The 8,182-nt window shown below is 32.8% G+C and overlaps 1 pseudogene; it reads left to right on the plus strand.

The window, feature by feature from the left end:
- The first annotated feature begins 285 nt into the window (after window positions 1-285).
- On the plus strand, window positions 286-6,560 carry LOC134264908 (uncharacterized; annotated as a pseudogene).
- Window positions 6,561-8,182: the final 1,622 nt, after the last annotated feature.

Raw genomic sequence — 8,182 nt, forward strand, 5'->3', positions numbered from 1 at the left:
GACCTAAACAGATAAACGTACATTTCAACTCTTCTTCATTTGGATTTTACTTCTAGAAGAATTTCTTTTAACTTTATTATTAAAATTATTAAAAAGAGCAAAAACATTAAAGAGGAAGTTAACTTACGTCAGTAAGAGTCGAAAACAGTTTTTAATATTTGCCAACTCATGTTTTAACGAATTTTCATCTTGCGCATGTGTCATGCAATAGAAAAGGTCAAAGTTTATATGCAAATGTATATAAAGCTAAATGTTCTCTTGGTCCGCTATCCCTTCTCAGATTTTCAAGATGAAGCAAGCACTACTGTTTACGTTATTGCTTGCTTTTCTCATACAAATAAATGGATTGTCTATATTCACAGACAGCAGGGGCAACAGTTCATCTTTACTGGACATCAGTGATTCGGAATCCAAAACTACGGACGTCTTCCGACAGTTGCTGAACCAAGAAACAATCATCAGAATGTCACTGGTGAAGAACGTACACGCCTTAATGAAGGACATGCTGGATCTGAAGAAAAATATGGAGACATTGGAAACATCCCAGCAGGAAACAGACGTAGAAGTGACCGCCTTAAAACAGGAGGTTGAAAAACTGAAAAGAGAAAACCAAAGACTTGAGCTTGAAAACGGGCGATATGAAGAAACTTTAGAGCTGTTACAGAAAATTTCACCAAAGTCGACGAATACATTCAACAGGTTGTGGAACAACTGGAAGAGAAAAGAGAACGTTTCGAGACAAACACTAGCAATGTACTTGCAGATTTTAAAGTGGAAGTTCGGTACCTGTCAGTTACCCTTCTGGACTTAAATAAACATACTTTGGAAATTGACAAAAAATTTCCTGAAATGATGCAGGAAAAATATGAGCAAATATCTTTGAGATTGAACACTTCTGTGGAGAACTTGAACAATGATATAATTGCAACAAATAAAACAATGCTTCAATCACTGTCTAACCTCGAAAACTCACAAAATATCATACAAAATTCTATATCTGGTAAGTTGATTATTTTCTTTTTGATTTGTATCAATTATCTTTCCAAATTTAAAGAACATTTCATGTTTAAGATTTAAATGACACATAAAGATTTTGTTTTGGAAAAAAATAAAGGCGTAAAAAGAAAATAATTTAGTTCATCGTTTCATTTGTGTATTTTTTCTTTATATTAAGAAGCAAGTCAAGTTTTTTTAGGTTCATGTTAGAAAAGAAGTGTAGAATCAATCGAAAGAAAATATCTAATGTAGCCATACAAAACATATGTTGGAAAATGTATTGGACAAAACCGTTTTCTTGTTAGTACACTACCACTTGATCCTTTCTCTAAGGATTTCTGCTGTGTTACATATGTTATAGGCCTATGTTTTAAAGATAAAGTTGCATCTTCTTTTAAATATGGAGAAGAGTTACATGTATAAAATGAACACTTTTTTTAGGAACTATTTTCTATTCTACATAAATTTTGATACCGCTGTCCTTTACCATTCAGTGAATTTCTTTATTTTGCTGAAATGGAAGTGAAAAAAACTTGCGTCATGGGCGTTTTGGATTCAAAATGACTAAAGTAATAATTAAGGTCTTCTGCTCAGGCGGAAGACCTTCTACTGATTCTGATGGTTAAGATTATTCCTATTATTCTTTTTTTTCCTAGACGCCAACTTTGAGACCTCGTAACTCGCTCATTTCTTAACGGATTTCGCTCAAATTTTCAGAGTTTTTAAACGTTACAAAACTCAATTAGAATGTTTTCAAAAATTATTTCCGCTTTCAGTTATTTCCCTTTAAATGAAAATTTGGTACTGTTTGTTTCCAGACAAAGGCTCAGAAACGACAAAAGCTGGAGCAGAAATTCTACTGAATTCAAATACTAGAAGAATTGAAGTTGTGCACATCGCTTTTTCTTTTTCGATTTCTGTCCTCAAAACGGTGCTAGATAGGGGTCAAAAATGAGAATGCCTTAAAGCGCAAAAATTGACATATATTTCCATATGTATCTTTTAAACTAAAAATAATTTGTTAAGACATGTTGAACAAATATTGTGCATAATTTTAAGATCTATCATTTGACATCATTAAAAAGGGGCTGGCCCCTCAAATTAGGGATTTACGGACCTTGAAAGACCTTGAAAGTTTTGCTCTATAACTCAAAAACGGTAAATATTTCGATATGGTTATCATATGAAATGGGTTCTTTAACATCTTATTGATCTCATGAAAACGTTATTTTGTACGAGTGATGTGTTATTAAATGAGCAGAAAACTTTATAATCCATGTACAGGTAAGTGATTTTATACGGCAAGTGAAGAATTCTATGTGCGTATGCGTATAACACGTATATAACTGAAATAAATGTAATCAGGTAGACAGAATAATATACCTATAGCTAAATTGAATGTTTAACTTTGTTTAAATAAGTTTTTAACGTATTCTCTAGTTGGATGTCATACAGATTATTCACAGACAACTTTCTCCTTGTGTTAAGTTTAAATAACAAGAGGGGAGGGGAAAATACTTATCATCTTTCCTTCGATTAATATTCAATGTAGCATTATCATTATTATTTATATAAAAAAAAATAATTCAAGCAAGCATTGTTAAGATAATTCACTGTCTTTTAATTCATGCATCGTGAATTTTCCGCGGACCCTGACTGTTGTGTGTGTGTACTGTTATGAAAGCCGTTCATCGATCGCACATTGACCTATATCATTCATGGTCAACCATTACCGCTCTTTGATTTTCACTCGAGTCCTCGACCTGCGTTAATGACAAATATTCTGAGCACCAAATATAAAGGTTTTCTTGAACGTGTATGTGTATTCAAAGATTTAAAAGTGTTAAATGTCGGATTCTTTTCTTTGACGAATGAATAAAATGTGCTGCTTTTCTCTGCTGCTCAGGTATCTGGACGAGTTCATTGGTTACACTGATAGGTGACACAGGATGACCTATCGATCACTCTGCCAATTTTGATAGTGATTTTAATTGCGCATGTACATAAATTAATGTTAAATTCTACCCTTGTGAAGTCCATTATAGTCTCGTTATTTAAAAAATTGGGGATATCAATACTGCAACTTGTTTTTGATTTGTAAGGATGATTCTATTATTGGAAAGGTACACATGTAGTACAAGAATTTTTTAGGCCCCGTCTCCCCGCAATCGTTACATGTATACGGGCCTATATCAAGTTATTCTAATTGCTTTATATCAGAAAAAATTGCGATGTTGTTTAAATTAGCAGATACAAATAAACAGTAAATTGTAAGTGGAAGTGACGTTTCCAATTCTCATGAAAATCGAAAATTAAATGAATGCATTTTATTTCCGTAAAGCTCACACACTGATTGTATACTATTTAACGTCCCTCTCCAGACTATTTCACTGATATGGAGACGTGGATCTGTCTGAGAACCTTCAAGAACTCGCAAATCAGTTCTGCAGTCAGCACGTATATACCTGCCAAAATCATGAATGATCCACTTCCAAATCTGTCATACTCAGAGATGCAACAATCGGCATATCCCCTTTGCTCTTCATACAAGACTTAGTCTTCTGCCATCATTGAAGTAGACACCACATTGAGATTCATCCGGGAGCAATCGTCCGAGAGTAAGACGAAGCACCAGTGACTTTTTTTTTTACCAATTTAGAACTGTGCTCTTTGTTGCCCATTGCAACCATCAGTGTCTGCTATATGATCCAGTTTTAATTTGAGACATAAAGCTGGTCTGCAAGCTTTAGATTTAGCCTAATGTAATATGTTGTGCACTTTAGGCAGCCTGGTTCTGGTCTTCTTTGGACACTGCCTGTCTTCAAATACCGGTTCCATAGAAGACTGATTGCTCTCTGTAATACACAGCTGTTGTGTTTTGCCTCTTCCAGCATCCCTACTGTTCTGGAGCTTTCAGTGATGTCAAAATGTAATCTCTGTGGAGGTGCTGCTGGGATAGATATTTGGTCTGGGACTAAATCTGGTTGAACGGCGTGTTTATTTGACTACTGTAGCTTTGTCGAAACAAAAAGGCATTTTTGAATTTTATTTTATTTATTTTAAGTAAAACTATGATCCCCAACTATTTTTGTCCAGTATATATACTGATGGTTTGCACACACGAGACTGGCCAGCTTCGGAAATTTTATACACTACAGAAGGAACTTTTTAAAAGGAACGCCAAGAACATTAACTCTTGCAACCCTAATTGATATTGTCATATTCTCTCACATAATACATTCGCAAATTATCTTTCAAAAATATTATTTTTAATTTTAAAAGTAAACTAAAACTCTATAAAAAGTATTCATGTATGTCTTTAAATGAAATCGGTTAATTTCTTTGAAATACTATTTAAAATAAATATGTGGACCGGTATACTGGTATACTATTTTTTTATTATTTAATCTGGTTTGTAATTGGAAATAAAAATTTATCTATTATCAATTTCCTACAATATGAGAGGTAAAATTGCGAAATTTTCCACTTTCCCTGTGTCATATTCCTTATAAATCTATAGCTACAATTTTTAATTATTTTATAAAATACTTATTAATTTTTTTCATTAAACCGGCTGTGAGTGATTCAATTCTATGAAAGATCTGGAATCGACCGCGACCACAATATTTATATACTCATCGTGTCTATATAGACGCTTGGTTTCCTTCTATATTATTTTTCCTGGGTTTTTTTTTTTTATTTTACACTCATTAAATTGAAACAAAGAATCGCTGAAAACGGCACAATATAAAATAATTTCAATACAGATATGCTTTTTTTAATTTCTAATTTCTTAATAGTTTAACCTGTTCATTTCATTTTTTTTTTTTTATTTATTTAACGAGTTTATTTTAACATATACCTAGAAAAAGATATAATACTTAGGATACACCATCATGTTCAAAACCACAAAAGTCTATGAACATGACTTCGGATCTACACATTGTGTATAATTATATTGTTATTTTGTTCCTTTAATTTAATTTAATTTAAACATTATTTTATTATGTAAAGTAAGCTTACATAATTGGATTGGACATCAGGCATGGCCTATAAGTCCTCTCCAAGGTCAAGTTTCAGTCGACATCAATAAAACCTTAGACGAGCTGATGGCGGAAGTCAAACAATCTAAGTATGACCAATTGCAACTGTCTACTACCGTGTCGTCTCTAGAGGTGTTCCGAATGAATGTGACGAATAACATGTCTGGTAATAATCCAGTAATTAAAATAAGAATATTTTATATAAAGAGATGAGTTAAATAATACAGAGAGGTTTTAACAGGTGATTTTTTCTTATCATACATGTATCCTGTATTAATCTGAGTCACCAGTATCAAACCTCGGGCTCTAGACATTATGCTGACATTAGTGTTTCGGGCAAAATACAGGGCATGAATTATTTATTAGATATGAAGTAAAACATGCAATTATTCTTATTAAAGAAATGTAATTTTATCATCAGTTCCTTATAATAAATGATAAAATTCAGCTATTATGCAATATCATTTTTAACATCATATGAATTAAAATTACCAGGTATGTGCGGAATGGTATTATTTAGCGTGTTAGAAAAGTTTTCTTTAAAAGTCACGTGGTTATATAGGGTATAAATGAAGATCATGGGTAGCACGGCACTCTAAGCTCGCTCGCTAGGATTTCAAGATTACATGTAGTAAGGCTGATAGTGATGCAACTGAGTGCAATGAATTTGGGCTATACAGTTGTATTTATTAAAATGGTTATGTGTTTGCAATATATAATTAAATAAATCACTAGTGAGCAGCTTACCTACTTAAAATGTGTTGTGATTTATTCATTAAGCACTTCAATAATTCATATTAGGACGAACGAAGAGAGAGAGAATATAATGATGAATATGAATGACCGATTGCACATTCTAGTATATCACATTTGCCGTAGTCTTAATTCAAGTTCATTTAATCACAGATGATGACAAGAGTTGTGTTTTAAGAAAGGCAAATTCATAGGTTTTCCTAGGAAAGGAGAACGAAACTTCAAATTTGTAATTCTTTTAAAAATCCTCCAATTCCAATAATTAATATTTTTTATTGATCGAACACAATTTGAAATAATTTAAAAACCTTACATCTTGAGTTGAATGATTTGGGACATTTAACATCAATCCAGTCAATTGTATTTGTAGGTAAGTCAAAGAATGTAGCCTTTTCTGCCTCAGTGTCCTCCAGCAGTTCTTCCTGGAACAGTGGAACGCTCGTTTTTCCTCGTGCTATCACAAATGAAGGGAATGGATACAACCCAAGTAACGGAATATTTACTGCTCCTACCGCCGGGATGTACGTCTTCTTCGTGAATGTTCAGAGTTATGGTACACAACATATTTATGTAGACATTGTGTTGAATGGATCAACAAAAGTCAGAGCGATGGCCTATAGTTATAGTGGCAATCCTGATTATTACGACGCGGGTCCCAATCTGGTGGTGCTGACTGTTCAGAAGGGAGACGCAGTGTGGGTCAGACACCAGTCTGGTAACGGTTATAACGGTGCCCCAATTGCCACTTTCTCCGGTTTTCTCTTATAATTAAATTTGTAACAAGCTCAGTATGTTTACAATGAACATTGGCTATACAACAATGCTGTGTATATAAATAAAGTACAGCATCAATAAAAAAAATATGTCTCCACATGCTCACTTAATTTGCTTCAAGTTAGACTTTGTCCTAGCATCAATTTTATAAAAAAAAAAATGCAGCATTCTTGCGTATTATTTCATTGTATCTTGTGCAGATTGTGAATTTTAAAGAAAAGAAATATAATTAATTGTAGTAAAGGCAGACGTAGTTTTGTTGATTGTTATTTTTGCTACATTTAATTTCAATCAATATAGCTGGTCATGGGATTTAATAACATTGATATGGAAAAAATTTTAATGTATCATCAATAATGAAAAAAAAAGAAAAGAAAAGTACCTGGCAGAATCGTACAAAAGAAATGAAGAGGAATTTTAAAATATTTTTTAGCAAATGTGTTCAAAATTTTAGGGCTTTCATTTGATTACGAGAAAAAAAGGACTGAGTGACCTTTCCAATATGGGACCAGAAGGCGAAAATTCTTCAAAAGTGCTTTGATGATTAAAAATGTTCATTTTTAATCCATGCACTATAGAAAGTTATATTAATAATAGGTAATTTTATTATAACGGTCAATGGAGCCAGAATGCAAAATCGTAGTGATTCATATCTAGTAAGAAATTATTTTGATAAGTCAAATTGCACAAAAAATGATCAAAACAACGTAAACAATATGCAACTTTTTATATTTTTATTACTGAGTATGATAAATACAGTGATTTGCTTTCAGTGTTGAGAATTACTGAGATTTACTTTGCTCATTGTTCCTGAAAATCTGAGGGCAATTTGATAAAAGGTTAAGAGTTGGGGTACACATGTAGACGTCCGATATCAAATCACTTTTTGAGGTGTTCCTTTCTAGAGTACACAGTATTAATATTCATGGCCAGCTGCCGAAGCCATCTGTAGTTTTTTTGAATATTATTTTAAATTGTTAATTACACTTCCCTAATTTGGTATTTAAATCTATACAAAAAAAATTAAAGGTCAGAAGATCAAATAGCAGAAATGTCCATTCACAAGTAATGCACACATGAAAAAAAATATGAAAGCTTTGTCTCTTCTTTAGCAAGAGTTATGACCAAATGTTCAGTTCAATATTTTACTAGTGCAGGAAGTCAAAATCAGAGTAAATTCAGAAAGGACTTAAAACATTTAGTGCAACTAACTTAGTAAGCCTTTTGTATCATAAAAGTGGAAATATGTGCATAATTTCCTGATTATAAAGAAGTAAAAGTAAACAAAACTTATTAGATAAGACATGAGAACAAAACATTTTGAATGACAAGACATTCCCCCATATACTAACGAACATATTCCCATTGGACCCAGTGGATCCGTATGATGACCGAAGAGACAGACCCCGATAGTGACAGACAGCTGATGGAATTGTTACTGCCATCAGTAAAAAAAACATCACCATTATCTGTTACACACATGTCCTTAACGAGGATATTAATTAATCTGATGGTGGTAGAAAATGTAAAGTTAGCTACTAGTAACTGGCTACTAGTAGCTGGCTCGAAAAGTAAGTAAAGTTGGCTACTAGTAATTGGCTACTAGAAGCTGGCTA

This window comes from Saccostrea cucullata, unplaced genomic scaffold (assembly GCF_032062105.1).
Source record: "Saccostrea cucullata isolate Sc308-1 unplaced genomic scaffold, CSIRO_AGI_Scuc_v1 ctg10575, whole genome shotgun sequence".
In the NCBI taxonomy this organism is placed as follows: Eukaryota; Metazoa; Mollusca; class Bivalvia; order Ostreida; family Ostreidae; genus Saccostrea; species Saccostrea cuccullata.